The 20,784-nt window shown below is 39.0% G+C and overlaps 1 pseudogene; it reads right to left on the reverse strand.

Annotated features, from left to right (window-relative positions):
- The window catches only part of LOC116859387, a 70,490-nt pseudogene that overhangs the window by 10,625 nt on the left and 39,081 nt on the right, over positions 1 to 20,784 (reverse strand).

Below are 20,784 nucleotides of genomic sequence, written 5' to 3' on the forward strand. Positions count from 1 at the left end.
AATTATTGTAGAGAATTTCCTTAATATGACAAAGGGAACAAGCATCAAAATCCAGGAGGTGCAGAGAACCCCCCTCAAAATCAATAAGAATAGGTCCACACTGTAGGGGCCTGGTTAGCCAGAGGGAGCCATTTGGTTGTAAACTTAGATTGACCCCACCCCTCCCAGAGGAACTTACTTGCAAACCCCGGATATAGGGGTGGGCCAGGCTGGATGGAGACATCCAATCAGTGGGGTGAGCATATATTTACTGTGGTGAGTTGAAATCTCATTGGCCACCTATGTGTGGACCGGGCTCAACCACCTCTATAAAGGTTAGTCTGTAAGGCTGGGTGGGGGGAGTAGTAGGAGGAGTTAGAGTAGCCGTTGGGATAGCTGTTGGGATAGCCGTTGGGATAGCTGTTAGGGTAGTTGTCGTAGTAATAGTCGTGGGGAGCAGCGCCGCCGCAAGCGGCCTTGCCCCCCCCCCCCCCCCCCCCGAGCTGCAGCCCTGCCGGGAGCAGCCTTGTTGGATCAGCCTCATCAGCCTGTGGCCTGGGGGTGGCGAGTGGCCACACTGGAGGGGCCTCGTCTAGGGAGTGGCCTCGTCCTGGGAGTGGCCCCATCGGGAGCAGCATCATGGGGAGCAGAGTCTGCATCGTCAGGGCTGTTGTCCTCGTTGTCATCACTGCTGCACTGTCAGGGATGTCATCCTCCTCATTGTTGTCTCTTCATCATTGGGAGCGGCCTCGTTTGGGGAGCGGCCTCATGGGGGTCGTAATCGTGGCCTCTTCGTAAGAGATGGCCCCTACCAGTCGGTTTGATTTTTGATGCTTGGTGCAAAATAAAGCTTTGCTTGATTTTCGCTTTGCGTCTGTCTCATTCCTTTGATCACAAACCCTAACATACACCCTGTCATGTAATAGTAAAATTTACAAGTCTTAGCAACAAAGAGAAAATCCCAAAAGCAGCTTGGAACAAGAAGTCTATAACATACAATGGTAAAAATATTAGATTGGCAGCAGACTTATCCACAGAGACCTGGCAGGCCAGAAAGAACTGGCATGATATATTCAGAGCACTAAATGAGAAAAACATGCAGCCAAGAATACTATATCCAGCTAGGCTATCATTGAAAATAGAAGGAGAGATAAAAATCTTCTAGGACAAACAAAAACTGAATTTGTAAACACCAAACCGGCTCTACAGGAAATATTGAAAGGGGTCCTCTAAGCAAAGAGAGAGCCTAAAAGTAGTAGATTAGAAAGGAACAGAGACAATATACAATAACAGTCACCTTACAGGCAATACAATGGCACTAAATTCATATCTCTCAATAGTTACCCTGAATGTTAATGGGCTAAATGACCCAATCAAAAGACACAGGGTATCAGAATGGATAAAAAACAAAACCCATCAATATGCTGCCTACAAGAAACTCATTTTAGACCCAAAGTCACCTCCAGATTTAAAGTGAGGGGGTGGAAAACAATGTACCATGCTAATGGACATCAGAAGAATGCTGGGGTGGCAATTCTTAGATCAGATCAATTAGATTTTAAGTCAAAGACTACAATAAGAGATGAGGAAGGACACTATATCATACTCAAAGAGTCTGTCCAACAAGAAGATCTAAAAATGTTAAATATCTATGCCCCTAACATGGGAACAACCAATTATATAAACCAATTAATAACAAAATCAAAGAAACACATGGAGAATAATACAATAATAGTAGGGGACTTTAACACTCCCCTCACTGAAATGGACAGATCATCCAAGCAAAAAGATCAACAAGGAAATAAAGGCCTTAAATGACACAGTGGACCAGATTGACATCACAGATATATTCAGAACATTCCATTCCAAAGCAACAGAATAGACATTCTTCTCTAGTGCACGTGGAACATTCTCCAGAATAGACCACATCCTGGGTCATAAATCAGGTCTCAACCGGTGTCAAAAGATTGGGATCATTCCCTGCATATTTTCATGCCACAATGCTCTGAGGCTAGAACTCAATCACAAGAGGAAATTTGGAAAGATCCAAATACATGGAGACTAAACAGCATCCTTCTAAAGAATGAATGGGTCAACCAGGAAATAAAAGAAGAATGGAAAAAATTCATGGAAACAAATGATAATGAAAACACAACTGTTCAATATCTATGGGACACAGCAAAGGCAGTCCTGAGAGGAAAATATAAAGCGATACAAGCCTTTCTCAAGAAACAAGAAAGATCTCAAATACACAACCTAACCCTACACCTAAGGGAGCTGGAGAAAGAACAACAAAGAAAGCCTAAACCCAGCGGGAGAAGAGAAATAAGAAAGATCAGAGCAGAAATCAACGAAATAGAAATGAAAAAAACAATAGAACAAATCAACAAAACTAGGAGCTGGTTCTTTGAAAGAATTAATAAGATTGATAAACCCCTGGCCAGACTTATCAAAAAGAAAAGAGAAAGGATCCAAATATATAAAATCATGAATGAAAGAGGAGAGATCACAACCAACACCAAAGAAATACAACCAATTATAAGAACATACTGTGAGCAACTATACACTAACAAATTTGACAATCTGGAAGAAATGGATGCATTCCTAGAGACATATAAACTACCACAACTTGACCAGGAAGAAATAGAAAACCTGAACAGACCCATAACCAGGAAGGAGATTGAAACAGTCATCAAAAATCTCCAAACAAACAAAAGCCCAGGCCTAGACGGCTTCCCAGGGGAATTCTATCAAACATTTAAAGAAGAATTAGTTCCTGTTCTCCTGAAACTGTTCCAAAAAATAGAAATGGAAGGAAAACTTCCAAACTCATTTTATGAGGCCAGCATCACCTTGATCCCAAAACCAGACAAGGATCTCATAAAAAAAGAGAATTACAGACCAATGTCCTTGATGAACACAGATGCGAAAATTCTCACCAAAATACTGGCCAATAGGATCCAACAGTACATTAAAAGGATTATTCACCATGACCAAGTGGGATTTATTCCAGGGCTGCAAGGTTGGTTCAACATCTGCAAATCAATCAATGTGATACAATACATTAATAAAAGAAAGAACAAGAACCATATGATACTCTCCATAGTTGTTGAAAAAGCATTTGACAAAGTACAACATCCCTTCCTGATCAAAACTCTCCAAAGTGTAGGGATAGAGGGCACATAACTCAACATTATCAAAGCCTTCTATGTAAAACCCACTGCAAATATCATTCTCAATGGAGAAAAACTGAGAGCTTTTCAGCTAAGTCAGGAACACAGCAGGGATGTCCATTATCACCAGTGATATTCAACATAGTACTAGAAGTCCTAGCCTCAGCAATCAGACAACAAAAGGAAATTAAAGGCATCCAAATTGGAAAATAATAAGTCAAACTATCAGTCTTTGCAAATGATATTATACTATATGTGGAAAACCCATAAGACTCCCTCCAAATCTGCTAGAAGTTGTACAGGAATTCAGTAAAGTGTCAGGATATAAAATCAATGCACAGAAATCAGTTGCATTTCTTTACACCAACAAGATAGGAGAAAGAATTAAGGAGTTGACCCCATTTACAAATGCACCCAAAACTATAAGATACCTAGGAATAAACCTAACCAAAGAGGCAAAGAATCTGTACTGAGAAAACTATAGAGTACTCATGAAAGAAATTGAGGAAGACACAAAGAAATGGAAAAATGTTCCATGCTTATGGATTGGAAGAACAAATATTGTGAAAATGTTTATGCTACCTAAAGCAATCTACACATTTAATGCAATCCCTATCAAAATCCCATCCATTTTTTCAAAGAAATGGAACAAATAATCCTAAAACTTATATGGAACCAGAAAAGACTTCAAATAGCCAAAGGAATATTGAACAAGAAAGCCAAAGTTGGTGGCATCACAATTCCAGACTTCAAGTTCTATTACAAAGCTGTCATCATTAGGATAGTATGGTACTGGCACAAAGACAGACACATAGATCAATGGAACTGTTGGGGTCCATTATCAAAGGAACGAGACTGAGACAAAGTGAAAGTTATGCAAAGCTTTATTCTATGTCAAGCATTAGAAGTTAGACTGACTGGCCAGGAGAAAGAGACTGAGACAAAGTGAAAGTTATGCAAAACTTTTTCTATGCCAGGCATTAGAGGTCAGACTGACTGGCCAGGGCCGCCTCTGAAGAGAGTGACCCCATCCCGGTCTCACAGGCTGGTTTTATAGAGTATAACTGCAGACCTTATGGTACATGGCTTCTATTTTTAGGGCGTTTACTCCTGGAATCGATACCCAGAACCAATACCAGGAACTGCTGGAATATTTGGAACTGCTGGGGCATGCTGGGGTGTTTAGAACTGCTGGGGCGTTTATTCCCAGAATGAAGTCTGTAGATGTAAACAACAATATGGCTACTCAGGTAATATGGAGTCGCTCTGGCTAAGCAGGCCCAAATAGTTAAACAGGTTTTAACATTAAATCGGCCATAACAGAACAGAATAGAGAGCCCAGAAATAGACCCACAACTCTATGGTCAACTAATCTTTGACAAAGCAGGAAACAATGTCCAATGGAAAAATGACAGCCTCTTCAACAAATGGTGTTGGGAAAGTTAGACAGCCACATGCAGAAAAATGAAATTGGACCATTTTCTTACACTACACATGAAAATAGACTCAAGAAGGATGAAGGACCTTAATGTGAGAAAGGAATCCATCAAAATCCTTGAGGAGAACACAGGCAGCAACCTCTTTGACCTCAGACAAAGCAACTTCTTCTTAGGAATATCGCCAAAGGCAAGGGAATCAAGGGCAAAAATGAAGTATTGGGATTTCATCAAGATCAAAAGCTTTTGCACAGCAAAGGAAACAGTTAACAAAACCAAAAGACAACTGACAGAATGGGAGAAGATATTTGCAAACGACGTATCAGATAAAGGGCTAGTACCCCAAATCTATAAAGAACTTATCAAACTCAACACCTAAAGAACAAATAATCCAATCAAGAAATGGGAAGAGGACATGAACAGACATTTTTGCAAAGAAGACATGCAGATGGCCAACAGACATATGAAAAAGTGCTCCACATCACTCGACATCAGGGAAATACAAATCAAAACCACAATGAGATACCACCTCACACCAGTCAGAATGGCTAAAATTAACAAGTCAGGAAATGACAGATGGTGGCGAGGATGTGGAGAAAGGGGAACCCTCTCCTACACTGTTGGTGGGAATGCAAGCTGGTGCAACCACTCTGGAAAACAGCATGGAGTTCCTCAAAAAGTTGAAGATAGACCTACCCTATTACCCAGCAATCAAACTACTGGGTATTTACCCTAAAGATACAAATGTAGTGATCCGAAGGGGCACGTGCACCCAAATGTTTATAGCAGCAATGTGCACAATGACCAAACTATGGAAAGAACCTAGAGGTCCATCAACAGATGAATGGATAAAGAAGAGGTGGTATATATATACAATGGAATACTATGCAGCCATCAAAAGAAATGAAATCTTGCCATTTGTGAAGACGTGGATGGAACTAGAGGGTATTATGCTTAGATAAATAAGTCAATCAGAGAAAGACAATTATCATATGATCTCCCTGATATGAGCACATTGAGAGGCAAGGGAGGGGGTTTGGGGGATAGTAAAGGAGTAAATGAAACAAGATGGGATCGGGAGGGAGACAAACCATAAGAGAATCTTAATCTCACAAAACAAACTGAGGGTGGCTGGGGGAGGGGTGTAGGGAGAGGGTGGTGGGGTTATGGACATTGGGGAAGATATGTGCTATGAAGGATGTAAACCTGGAGATTCACAGACCTGTACCCTTGGGGCTAATAATACATTATATGTTAGTAAAAAAATTAAAAAATACTAGATTTGATAAATATATTCAAAAGTTTTTTTATTTAAAAAAATACAAGTAACTAAGCACAAATATAACTGATGATGGGATAAACTTAAAAATACCAATATAGTCATAAATGTTTCGTAGTTTCCAGAGTATAGATTCTTTACCTCTTTGGTTAGGCCTATTCCAAGGTGTCTTTTGGAATTTTTGGTTTTTGGTGCTATTGTAAAAGGAATTGAGTCCCTAATTTCTCTTTCTAGAGTTACGTTGTTAGTGTATAGGAAAGCAACTGATTTCTGTGCGCTGATTTTTGTGTCCTGTCACAGTATTGAATTGCTGTATGAGTTATAGTAATTTAGGGGGGGAGTCTTTGGATTTCCTTTCTTTGTTTTTTTTAGATTTTTTAAAAATTTATTTTATTTTTTTTTTCAAGTGTTCCAAGATTCATTGTTTATGTGCCACACCCAGTGCTCCATGGAGTATGTGGCCTTCTTAATACCCACCACTAGGCTCTCCCAAACCTCCACCCCCCTCCCATCCCAAACCCTCAGTTTGTTTCCCAGAGTTCGCAGTCTCTCATGGTTTGTTTCCCACTCCAAGTTTCTGGGTTTTCTACATAAAGTATCATGTCAGCTGTGAAGAGAAAGTGTTTGACTTCTTTGCCATTTGAATAGGTTTTATTTCTTTTTGTTGTTGGATTGCTGTTGCTAGGACTTCTAGTACTATGTTGAGCAATAGCAGTGAGAGTGGGCTTCGTTGTCCTGTTCCCTGATCTTAAGGGAAAGGCTCTCCACTTTCCCCCATTGAGAATGATACTTGCTGTGGGCTTTTCATAGATGGTATTTATGAAATTGAAGAATGTTCCCTCCATCCCTACACTCTGTTTTAATTAGGAAAGGATGCTGTATTTTGTCAAATGCTCTTCTGCATCAATTGAAAGGACCATATGGTTCGTTTCTCTCCTCTTATTAGTGTATTCTATTACATTGATTGACTTGAGAATGTTGAACCAACCATACATCCCAGGGATAAATCCCAACTTGTGATGATGGAGGAGCCCTTTAATGTATTGTTGGATCCTGTTAGCTAGGATCTTTTTGAGAATTTTGGCATCTGTATTCATCAGGGATATTGGTTTATAATTCTCTCTTTTAAAAAAATTTTTATTTCTTTTCAGTGTAACAGTATTCATTGTTTTTGCACCACACCCAGTGCTCCATGCAATCCATGCCCTCTCTAATACCCACCACCTGGTTCCCCCAACCTCCCAACCCCCACCCCTTCAAAACCCTCAGATTGTTTTTCAGAGTCCATAGTCTCTCATGGTTCACCTCCCCTTCCAATTTCCCTCAACTCCTTTCTCCTCTCCATCTCCCCTTGTCCTCCATGTTATTTGTAATTCTTTTTTTGATGAGGTCTTTGCCTGGTGTTGGGATCAAGGTAATGCTGGCCTCATAGAAATTGAAGAAGACACAAAAAAGTGGAAAAACATTCCATGTTCATGGATTGTAAAAACAAATTAAACAGTTAAAAATAGAGTTTTCCTATGATCCAGCAATTGCACTACTGGGTATTTACCTCAAAGATACAGATGTAGTGAAAAAAAGGGCCACCTGTACCCCAATGTTTATAGCAGCAATGTCCACAATAGCCATATTGTGGAAGGAGCTGAGATTCCCTTCAACAGAGGAATGGATAAAAAAGATGTGGTCTCTATATACAATAGATTATTACTCAACCATCAGAAAGGATGAGTACCCAACATTTTTGTCAACATGGATGGAAATGGGGATTATGCCAAGTGAAACAAGTCAAACAGAGAAAACAATTATCATATGGTTTCACGTATTTGTGGAATATAAGGAAGAGCATGGAGTACATTAGGAGAGGGAAGGAAAAAAGGAAGGGGGGAAATCAGAGGGGGAGACAAAGCATGAGAGCCTATGGACCCTGGGAAACAAACTGAGGGTTTTGAGGGGAAGGAAGTGGGGGGATGGGTTATCCCAGTGATGGGTATTAAGGAGGGCCCATATTGCATGGAGCACTAGGTGTTATATGCAAATAATGAATGAATCATGGAACACTACATCAAAAACTAATGATGAATACCCAACTTTTGTAGCAACATGGACGGGACTGGAAGAGATTATGCTGAGTGAAATAAGTCAAGCAGAGAGAGTCAATTATCATATGGCTTCACTTATTTGTGGAGCATAACAAATAGCATGCAAGACAAGGGGAATTAAAGAGGAGAAGGGAGTTGAGGGAAATTGGAAGGGGAGGTGAACCATGAGAGACTATGGACTCTGAAAAACAATCAGAGGGTTTTGAAGGGGTCAGGGGTGGGAGGTTGGGGGAACCAGGTGGTGGGTATTGGAGAGGGCACGGATTGCATGGAGCACTGGGTGTGGTGCAAAAATAATGAATACTGTTATGCTGAAAATAAATTAAAAAAATTAAAAGAAGAAGAAGAAGAAAAAAAACTAATGTATTTTACGGTGACAAACATAACAAAACAAAAAAAATAATAAAAAATATTTCACCAAAAAAATATGATATATTCAGATTACAAAAGGAGATTATTTTCATTTTTTGGTTTTTAATATTTTTAAAAGATTTTATTTATTAGAGAGAGAATGAGACAAAGAGAGAGAGAGAGAGAGCACAGTCAGGGTGAGGGACAGAGAAGGAAGCAGGCTCTGGGCTTAGCAGGGAGCTGGATGCAGGACTCAGTTCCCCAATGCCGGGATCATGATGTGGACAAAAGGCAGACGCTTATCCCCTGGGCCACCCAGGTGCCTCAAGGAGATTATTTTTAAAGAATATTTAAAAGAATATTGTATGTAGTCCTTAAAACATTTTTAACAACTGGATAGGTGTTTTTCAAAATAAAATAAGTCTTCATGCCATCACAAAAAAAAGAGAGAAAAGAGAAAAAAAGAACAGAGTGTATTAAAGCCTTCAAATAAAATCTAAACTTGTTCAAAAGTAGAAAAAGAATGAAATAAATATTTATCTAATCTCTGGGGAGTAAGAGCATGTTAAACAAAATGCGGTGGTATGAGAAACAGGACAAAACTAATGGATTTAGTTACATGAAGATCTGGAAAACTGTGGAAAAATACTTGCAATGAGTATAACAAGTAAGGATTATTATGGAAATGGTTTTTACAAAAAGGATCCTACTCATACCACTGTGAAAATAAGGGCAAAACTAATGAAAAGATATCTCTAAGGATAAAGCAATAGAGATCTAAAATAGTCCTCTATTTCACAAGTCATCAGAGAAGTACCATTTAAACACAGTGAATGATTTTAACTGACAAGGTGGCACAGATTTATGACAGTTATGTTACTCAGTGCTGGTGGCCGTGTGTTAATATAAAATCTTTTGGAAAGAAGTTTGTCTCCTTGTAATAAGGGCTCTATAAATGGTTGTATCCAGAACTCCTTAGGTTTGGAATCTATTCTAGATAAAATATATGGACAATATGGACGGGACTGGAGGAGATTATGCTGATTGAAATAAGTCTAGTAGAGAAAGTCATTTATCATACGGTTTCACTGACTTGTGGGGCGTAAGGAATTACATGGAGGACATTAGGAGAAGGAAAGGAAAAGTGAATTGGGGGAAATCGGAGGGGGAGACAAAGCATGAGAAACTGTGGATTCTGAGAAACAAACTGGGGGCTTTGGAGGGGAGGCAGGTGGGACGTTGGTTGACCCTGGTGGTGGGTATTAAGGAGGGCACGTATTGTATGGAGCACTGGGTGTGGTGCATAAACAATTAATCTTGGAACACTTAAAAAAATAAAATTAAAAAAATATGGACAAAGATTATACATACACATTTTATTTCATAATTTTTTATAATGAATAAGTGAACAAAATCCAAATACCTTCATAAATATGAGTAATTAAGTGAATTATCATTACAAAATGTCAGGTGGACAATGAAGTTATTTACAAGGAGTTCATAGCGTAGAAAGATTTTTCCAATGTAGTAATGAGTAGAAAACACAAGATATAAAACAGTCTGTATTATGATCAAAATTGCCCAAAATGACATACATACATAGAAAAAATCTGAAAAAAGTACAGCATAAATTAAAAAAAAAATAGTGCTTCCTTGAAGTATGAATTAAGGATACCTTTATTTTCTTAAAACTTTTTTTAATCTATGTTTTCTACAAAGATAATAGATTACCTTTATAATTAGTGGAATAAGTTAGTAAAATAAATACTATTTTCTTATTTCTGGTCTGGGTTCATAATATCCTGAGTGACTGCTTTACTTAATAGACTACATATGGTCATTTTCATAAAATTCTGACAGTTGATACACATATTTAGACCTAACTTACCTGAAATTAGAGGCCCTAGTATCACACTGAGAACAAAATGCCAGTAAATAACATTACACATTGTACCTACCTGTCTGAATGCCTTTGAAAAAGAAGTAACAGATTCATTCCACAATAGGTATCTTATTTGAGAGCACACTTAGCATGGAGGTAGCCATCACTGACCCATTGCTAGTGGCTGCTTTGCAAGTTCATCCGTTTTTGTCTTTCTTTTGCTCACTTAGTAACTGGAAAATGATTGCTGAGAGAGACTTCCTAAGTAGTTCTGAGTTCATAGGTTAGGCTTAGTTTTGTTTTCTAGGCTCACACCTTCCTTTGAGTGTGATGCATGAGCGTCCCAGCTCAGATAATACATTTTTTTTACTTAGCTTCTAAAGTGTTAGGGTTCCTAAGAAATTGAGATGGAACTTAACCACTAGGGGACATCTCTCTCCAAAGCACCTTAGTACACATTTGGCAGTAATTTTTGGTGACCAGATGAGATATATTATAAAAGCCACTTGATCTGAAATCTCCACTGATTTAAAGTCCTGTAAATAGCAGATTGTGTAAAGCAGAAACATTAGATACCGCAGGCAGCATAAATTCAGCAAGAAATGAAAGATCCCTGGAATAGCAGGCAAGTTAGCTGCAGTTAGCTCTCAGAAGTCTTTTTCTTAGTAAGTCTGTGCTCAACCCAGTGATACCTCCTTTGCTCCTTGGGAATCTGGATCCAGTTGTGTTGGAAACTTAGAACCAAACAGCTTCTGTGATGTGGGGCTGGTAATTTTTATGTGTTCTTCCTGGGCCTGTCTTTACTAATCTTTTCATTGTGGCTTCAGGGAAGAATTTAAATGGGTGTTTGTTCTAAGTCCAAGGAGTGAGGGAGGCTCTGACCTCTCACCTCCTGAGGATTAGAATTAGCAGCTTCAACCAAACATCAGGCAGTCCAATTTATCATTTCTCTCTTGTGGCCATGGCATCTGTGACCAAGGGGGTTGGGGAGAGCCAGCTGGACTGGGCTAGCCGCCCCTCTATTGACCGTGTTAAGAGGTGATCTCAGGGTCTGAGGTGTAAGGCAGAGAATGTTCTAGTCAGGTGGTATGGGAGCCAGAGCCAGTCAGAGTCTATCAAATAGCCTTTGTAATAACCTGCTCACAGAGCTCTAGGGGGGATTGAGCAAGATAACACAGGAAAACATCTAAGCCAGTGAAAAATTGCTGTTCTAATGTGGATGCCCCAAGGATAGACACATGTAGGCTGGAGAAAGTGCTCTTGATAATAGAAATCTGAATCATGCTGAAGAGAGTGAGTTTTGCTGGCTCTTCTCTTTGCTACCTGTGTGACTTTGGGCAAGTTCCTCAGCTTCCTCATACCTGAGTTCCCACATCTATAAAAAGGGAGTGATAATGGTACTGATCATGGTACTGCTGTAGGCGTTCTGTGAGGTAATCGTGTGACATGCTGGAATGGTGCTTGGCATAGGACTAAAGCTCACTGCTGCCTTCCGTTTTCTGTACAGAACCTCAAAGCTCATGGTGTGAACATTTTGGGTGTCTGTCAGGAATTCTCTCTCTCTCTCTTTCTATATATATATATATGTGTGTGTGTGTATACACACACACACATATATATATATATGTAATAATATACATACATACATTCAAATAAATAGATAATAAATTTGCTCTTTTGGTTGCTAGAATCTGTATACATACAGAAAGGAGAGAAGAACATTTTAAACTATCAAATACTGACTCATAAGTCATTATTATTCTAACATTCTTTCTATGAATATTTGATCTTGTCATCACTAAAAAGCTGACAGTGAAGTTGGGCCTCCCTGAAAAGGTGGTAGGAATAAAGGAAATGTAGACACAATGGGAAGTGACAAATAATAAATTTATGTCACCCTGCTAAGTATGGTATTTCATATAATTCTCATCTAATCCCATGAGGAAGGTATTGCTAATTCTATTTTATGTGTAAAGAAGTCGAAGTTCACTGCAAGCATCATTTGGTTAAGATCAGAGAAGTTAATATTTGTAGTTTGGATTTAAATATTTGGATTTACAAGCCTGAGCTTTAACAATTAAGCTGTGGTAGCAATTAGACTCTGATTCGGTGATGTGTCTCATGCACTAGGAATGATGTGCTGGGTGAGGGGGTGTTGATTCCAACCCTGGGGAATTTGTAGAGTCTCTAGTTTCCCAGCAGGGGCAGGCAGGACACATTCCTCAGACTGAACCTACATGCAGCAGTGACCATGAGAAAAGCCACAGAGAAAGGAGGACAGGTTTTATCTTCCTTTCCTAACTTTGGCTCCAATCTGGGAGATCTGCCTATGCATAATCTTGGAAGTTTGGTTTCTGGAAATTTCCTGATGCCTGCAGAGGAGAAGGACGACCAAGCAGATGTTCAGACCGAGGACCAGGGATATCTCTATGTGAATGGGATGTTGCATGGGTTCCCAGAGAAATAATACATCAAACCATGAGACTGGGTCTGATAGTGAGTTCTTTTATTTACAAGATTCTGTGTATCCAGTTCACTTATGACAGCTTGAAAAAGAGCCCTAAATAAATTGGTGTTATGGTTCTTGGTGCTATAGTAAGTGGAATTGATTCTCTATTTTCCCTTTCTATATTTTTAATGTTAGTGTACAAGAAAGCAACTGATTTGTGTGCATTGATTTTTTATTCTGCCCCATTATTGAATTGCTGTATCAATTCTAGTATTCTGGGGGTGGAGTCTTTTGGTTTTCCATATAAAGTATCCATCATCTGGAAGAGAGAGTTTGATATCTTCCTTGCCAATTTGAATACATTTTATTTCTTTTTGTTGTCTGATTGCTGTTGGTAGGACTTCCAGCACTATGTTGGACAACAATAGTGAGAGTGGACATCCTTGTCATGTTCCTGATCTCAAATGGAAGGCTGTCGGTTTTCCCCATTGAGGATTATATTCTCTGTGGGTGTTTCATAGATAGATTTTTATGAAGTTGAGGAATGTTCCCTCTATTCTTATACTTTGAAGTGTTTTAATCAGGAGTGGATGCTGTATTTTGTCAAATGCTTTTTCTGCATCAATTGAGAGGACTGTGCAGTTTTTTTCTCTCTCTTATTGATTTGTTCTATCACATTGATTTGCGAATGTTGAACCACCTTTGCATCCCAGGGATAAATCAAAACCATATTGAGATAACACCTTACACCGGTTCGCATGGCCAAAATTAACAAGACAGAAAACAACAAGTGTTGGAGAGGATGTGGAGAAAGGGGAACCCTCCTACACTGGTGTTGGGAATGCAAGTTGGTGCAGCCACTTGGGGAACAGTGTGGAGATTCCTCAAGAAATTAAAAATAGAGCTTCCCTATGACCCTGCCATTGCACTACTGGGTATTGACCCCAAAGATACAGATGTAGTGAAAAGATGGGCCATCTGTACCTCAATGTTTATAGCAGCAATGGCCATGGTCGCCAAACTGTGGAAAGAAACAAGATGCCCTTCAGCGGATGAATGGATAAGGAAGATGTGGTCCATATACACTATGGAGTATAATGCCTCTATCAGAAAGGATGAATACCCAACTTTTGTAGCAATATGGACAGGACTGGAAGAGATTATGCTGAGTGAAATAAGTCAGGCAGAGAGAGTCAATTATTATATGGTTTCACTTATTTGTGGAGCATAAGAAATAACACGGAGGACATGGGGAGATGGAGAGGAGAAGGGAGTTGAGGGAAATTGGAAGGGGAGGTGAACCATGAGAGACTATGGACTCTGAAAAACAATCTGAGGGTTTTGAAGGGGTGAGGGGTAGGAGGTTGGGGGAACCAGGTGGTGGGTATTAGAGAGAGCACAGATTGCATGGAGCACTGGGTGTGGTGCAAAAACAATGAATACTGTTACGCTGAAATGAAATAAAAAATTAAAAAAAAAATAGAGCTTCCCTATGACCCTGCAATTGCACTACTGGGTATTTACCCAAAACATACAGATGTAGTGAAAAGAAGAACCATGTGTACCTCAATGTTCAGAGCAGCAATAACCATGATCACCAAACTGTGGACAGAGCCAAGATGCCCTTCAGTAGAGGAATGGATAAAGAAGATACGGTACCTAGATACAATGGGATATTATGTCTCCATCAGACAGGATGAATACCCAAATTTTGTATCAACATGGACAGGACTGGAGGAGATTATGCTGGGTGAAATAAGTCAAACAGAAAGAGTCAATTATCATATAGTTTCGCTTAATTGTGGAACATGATGAACAACAGAGGTCCTTATAAGAAGGAAAGGAAAAGTGAATTGGGGGCATCAGAGATGGAGAAGAAGCATGAGAGACTGTGGACACTGAGAAACCAATTGTATGTTTTGGTGGGGTGTTAGGTGAGCCTGGTGGTGAGTATTAAAGAAGGCACGTATTCCATGGAGCACTGGTTGTGGTGCATAAACAATGAATCTTGGAACACTGAAAAAGAAATAAAATTAAAAAAACATTGGTGTCATTGGGAAGAATACTGAAAGACTGCATATAAAATCTCAAATCGTCGTGTTATTGCATTTTTTTGGAAAGAATTTTCCTGATAAATTTGAGAGAAATTTTTGCATTTTCTACTACTGTGATACTGTTGGGTAGTATTTATTGAATCTTGGCTGAACTGTGTGATCTCATCTAAGTTATTCACCTTCCCATGTCTCAGTTTCCTTTTCTGCAAAACAGAGACAACATTATCTCATAGAGTTGTTACAAGAATGAAATTAGTCACTAAGTGGGACATCAGCTTGAGGGTGAATAATTTTCAGAATTGAAAAAACTTGATTATATTGACATTCTGGTGGGATAGATCTAAGGGGGAAGGTGGGGAAGGGCAGAGAGAGAGAGAGAGAGAGAGAGAGATTGATTGCAGATGTAGGGAGAGCAGTCAGTGGAGGCACAATAGGTGTGGCAGACACTGTCTCCCACAGAGGGATCATTTCCCAGCTTCTTTGTTTCTAAGGAAACTCCATTTCTTCAGGTATTAGGTGGCCAGGTGTTTGGGGAAAAGTGTGGCTCCACTTTAGAGTAGTCTAAAGCAATTATGATAATGCTCTCCTCTTTTCAGGGACCAATTTAAGGATAGGAATCTGACATAATGTTGGCCAGTGGGACAAGAGAAAAAGTGGGCTTTCTTCTGGGTGATGCTTCTCTGTTCCTAAAAAGAGAATCATGAGAATAATTTCTGTTTACTGAATATTGAATTCTGTCATGGATGCTGGATTTGCCACCTAGAGGTGCTTTAGTGGGCTTATGAACTGGGAAGTTACCTCAAAAGAGAAAAAGAGTGCACCCAGTTTACAAGATGATTGCTAGCTTGTTATTGGACTTTATTTGAAACTCCTTTTATTTTTACCGAAGGATGTAACATTATTTTGAGATTGAAATACCCATAAGTCCTAGGTTATATCAGATAATCATTCTAGTAAGGAGGATAATGAGCTGAATGTTTCTTTATTAAATATAAATGTAAGTACAGAATTTGTGAAAGAGGGAACCCATTGCACACATGAACGAATGTCTGCCTTGCCTTTGAGCCCCACGTTAGATCCTCCTGAGATCTTATCTACCCTCACAGTTGAATGGGTCCTTCCCTATGAACAAGTTTTGGAAATGCCTCATAAGGAGTTTGGTGTATAAATGGTAGCTTCAGTGTGAAGAACCATCACTCAGTCTGGAAAGTAGCTGCATAAAGGCCTATTAATTGAAGAGGAAAGTATAAATCCACTCAGTGAGTTAAGAGTGGTATTTCTTATGGTAACAGAAGAGCTGGATTATAACTATAATGGTATAGTATGGTTTTTCTTAGGTTTGGGCAATAGTCAATGGACTGGCAATGAAGTCTGCAACAGGGGACATGGATGACTGGAAGATGTGGAAAACCCAGGGTTATATGAAATAAAGGGTCAAGTGAAAATTCAGTAGCAAGAATTAACTGCTAGAAAGGGAGCCATTCAATCCATAATAATGTAACTGTTATTTGGTTTGTTACTGGTTTAACTGGTAGTATTAATTTGATTTCAACAAATTCTATAATACTAATATTGATGGTCAAATGTATTAGGAAATTGAAGTAACATCTCCCATGATGTCCATACACTGAAATATGGTTGGTTAGGGGATGAACAAGAATTGATTAACAATTAAGTGTTACACTGAATCAATATATTGATTCTCTTTATAAAATTTTAATTTCAGTATTGGGAGGAGATACAGTTGTTATCCAACTTTGGCACTGTGCTTGTTTGTGATTAACTTTGTGGTGGAATATTTGGTTAGCTGAAATCCTTCTTTAAACAAAACCCATTGCTTATTTGATGATAGATGAGATTAGTACTTTGCCCTTGATCTATTTTTTTCCTGTTTTGTAAGTGGTGCAAAATATACATGAGAAGGAGTGATTATGTGTGGTTTAGTCTTAAGCAAGGGTCAGAGGGTGGACTGTGTAAGAAAGAGTTTTACACAACAAATGAAGCATTGAACACTACAACAAATACTTATGATGTACTATATGCTGGCTAACTGCAAATAAAAATAATTAAAAAAGGAAAGTGTTATTTTATCACTGAACAGGAAAGTCTTGTTTCTGGTTATACAGGGCTTTGACCCTTGGCTGGGATAAGACCAGTGGAATTTTTGTTGTTCCAAACTCTCCTGATGACCCCAAGAGTCATTTTCTTAAAATGAGTTAAATGCCTGATGACTTCTACTTGGCATAACTGACTTGACTGGAGGGACATGAATACCTCATTGCAAACTTGGTGCCCGAACTTTCCTGAAGCCCAGACTTAATCTCATGCTGTTCTTCGTGATTCAACTGGAGATGAAGCTTGTTTGTCTGTTTGAACAATCTCTCCTGAGAGGTTGTTCAGACATCTTGTCCACCTTCAGTGCTTGCCTGTACTCAGTTTCTCAGTTCACATTATCAATGCTCTTAAAAAAAAAAAATTATGTCATCATGCTTTTGGATTTCTTGTGAGTCCTTCCAAATATGCAAACTTGTACAATCTTTGCAGTTGTTCTGTCCACTAGCAGTATTTTTAGGATTAGTAGGATAACATGAGATGAGCAATGATGAAATTCCACAATTTTATATCTTCACCATTTCGCAACATGTTTTCTTTGTGTTGCTTGACATAGATCATCATTATTTGTTTAAACTTATGTGTACTGAGGGAAGGTGATATTGATGCCCAAGTCACAAGATCCTTGGAGTTAAATTTGAAAATATGTATTCCTAAGATATTTTAGGGTGGATCCTAAGGTCCTCTTGACTGCAAATGTAGCCCCATTACCAAGCATCAAGGTCAGTCCTTTGATTCTTTTCTTATCAGATTTTAGGATATCTGCCTGGGTGTGTGTCCAAAGATGTGTTAACACAGTTCCTCTTATAATCAGCCCTGTGAAAAGATAGCACAAGGTTGAACTGGGAAATCTGATGATGAGGAGGGGTTGTGGGACAAAAGTCATAATAAAGAGAATCAGGTCGAAGTCCTTATAAGTGGATCATGATTCTACAGCAGAAGAAAATCATGCTCTTTTCAAGAGACCATTTTGGAATAAGAGATAGTACTCCTACCATCTGTGTCATATGTCACTGATGAAAGACTGACTCTAGAAAAATCCTGGTCACTTTTCTTCATAGTAGGGAACTTGTCATCTTTTAAAAATTCTTTTATTTTAAGATTTTATTTATTTATTTGACAGACAGAGTTCACAAGTCAGCAGAGAGAGGAGGAAGCAGGCTCCTTGCTGAGCAGAGATCCCAATGTGTGGCTTGATCCCAGGACCCTGGGATCATGACCTGTGTCGAAGGCAAAGGCTTAACCCACTGAGCCACCCAGGTGCCCTGGGAACTTGTCCTCTTGCTGATTATCATGCTCTACCTAAAAACTCCTGACTGGGGGTGCCTGGGTGTTTCAGTCTGTTATGATGTGCCATTGCCTCTGGTCATGATCCCAGGATCCTGGGATTGATCCCCTGTCCAGTTCCCTGCTGGGCAGGAAGCCTGCTTCTCCCTTTGCCTCTGCTGCTGCTCCTCCTGCTTATGCTCTCTCTCTTTGTGTCTCTCTGTGTCGAATGAATAAACAAAATCTAAAAAAAACCAAAAAACAAAACACCACAAAACTCCCAACTGGATAATTTGGAGAAAAGAAGTGAAGTTACAGATTGATGACTCCATTTATGGCTATACCACTACAGGTATAGTTTGGCTTGGGTCTTTGTGGCCATATTTACCATGTGGTCATTTCCCCAATGACCTGAGAAACACTTCCAATGAATCATACAGTAAAAAGAATGTGGAATAATAGACCTTCTGTGTGGCCACAAATGGATAAAATATGTTGCTAATCTGACTGATAAGATGAGAGGTTGGCAAGAATCTTCTTTCCTACTCCAGATATGGAAGATCTTTCATTTGCTTCTTTGAATATACCAAATGTGGAAGTGGAATGAATGTGTTTAAGGAAAGCAGATGTGGAGGGAGGTCAACTTGGGATTGCTTTAAAGGCCTGGTTTTTCTGACTTTTCTCCTCTAGTGGTATGTAAAGGACATTTTAAAAAGAGGTAAGTTCCACAGTTTGAAACTTAAATTAATGAAAGAAATAAGGACAGAAAATACCACCTCTAAAACATATAAATGAGTGTGTAGGTCAGTATATTGTTCAGAGAAGGTGCTCCAGAAACATTCGCTGTCATCATGAGCATCATGAGCATCGTTTCCTTATTTTTACATTAACCTTTTCATCCCATCTTTCTTGGGAACTACAACTAGATCTTTAAAAATAAGTTTGATATTTTAGATACAGTGTTGCTTGCATATATTTAGAAGATGGTCACTCAGGAAACTATCACAAAACATCTATTTTTTACAGGTTATATTGGAGTGTATTTAACATACAATGTCACGATAGTTTCAGATGTACAGCATAGTGATTGGACAGTTCTGTACATTATTCAGTACTCATCAAGGTAAGTGTAGTCACCCATTTGTCACACGATATTATAATATTATTGATTATATTCCTTATACTATACTTTTTAACCCCTTGACGTACTTATTTTATAACAAAATTTGACCTTTTCATCTCATTTATTTCACCCTTCCCTCCACAACCACCTCTTGCAACTACCACTGGCAACCACTACTTTGTTCCCTTAAGACTCTGTTTGTTTATTTGGCAAAACATTTATTTTTAAAAGGATTTCATAAAGAGTGAGACCTGACCTGATCTCAAGTACTGAGAACCTGAGATATGTCAGCATCACATGATATTCAATCCCTGGTTGTGAAATCACCCTCTGAAGACAAGTTTCTGAGCTCTTCCTCAGGAATCCCAAGCTCTGTACAGAGATAGGTTTGTTGGTCTCTGGCACTGTAGTGGCTCTCCCTTTTCCTGCTTTGAGAGCAGCAGAAGGGGATCCAACATCAGTGAGAACTTTTGAAATAAGTTCTGCTCAGACACATCATAGTTGCTCCAGCCAGCTCCCCCATTTGTTACTGCAGAGATGTTTAAGGGCATTTGTGTCCCAGACTAGGGAGTTGGTGGGGGGATAGCTTTTAGTGTCCAGAGATCTGTACACAGGTCCCATTAGATTCCTTGCTGAGATAGTAACTCTCTGCTCTGCTGTCCCTACTCATATCCAGATGCCTTTTATGACTTATTTTAAAGTGAAGTGAGGCTGGCACAGATGTTTGGTCCTCCTGTGATCATGGTTAGTGAATGTTGGTCGGTAGTGTTGTTCCTGGGCTCTTCTTGTTAGCAACTGTTGTCCCTGGCTTGCTTTCTGTGCTGGTGACATATCTGAAGGCTTAACCATGTCTGAGCAATTTCACTAATTTTTAACTGATTCATTTTTTTCAATCTAAATCATTTAATTCCCACAACTTAAGAGAGTATGCACTGTTATTTCCATTGTACAGATTAAAAAAAATCAGTAGAGAGATGAAGCAAAATGCTTACATCAAAAGGTTAATTGATGCTGGAGACAAGATGAGAAATCAAGCCTCTTTGATCCAAAGCTCTTAATCTCTCACTTCAGAGCATCTGACTGTTTCTGAATCTCTCCTAGAAATTCATTATGTACATGTTAAGAATTCTTTTCTGTAATCCAGATCTGTGGTTATTGTTCAGTTTGTGACAAAGACTTGTTCCTACATCACTGGTAATTTCCAGGTGTTCAGACTCTGCCCTTGTCCATGTCTAAAACACATCTTTAACATACAGATATTTTCTGCCTTAACTCTATGGACTTGATCACTTCTATTTCTTCTGCATTAGTCAATTCTGCTCTAATATTTCTGTAGACAATTGTATACTGCAGGAAATGGAGGTGATGTAATTTTTAAAAAATATCTTTCTGTAAAATTGTACTTTTCTTGGGCTTGTGGGAAGTAAAGAGTTTTTATTGCTGCAGTGCAGCAGCATATATAAATCTCTAAAATATAGGAAGATAAGAGAAGGTATTTTTGGATGAAAGTACTTCTTGAAGACTCCCTGGTGTTCTATGTGTTTTTGCATATATAGTTTCACTCTTTTGAAATAAAACTTC

The sequence above is a fragment of the Lontra canadensis genome, unplaced genomic scaffold (genome assembly GCF_010015895.1).
Source record: "Lontra canadensis isolate GAN:19392208 unplaced genomic scaffold, GSC_riverotter_1.0 scaffold154, whole genome shotgun sequence".
Classification (NCBI taxonomy): domain Eukaryota; kingdom Metazoa; phylum Chordata; class Mammalia; order Carnivora; family Mustelidae; genus Lontra; species Lontra canadensis.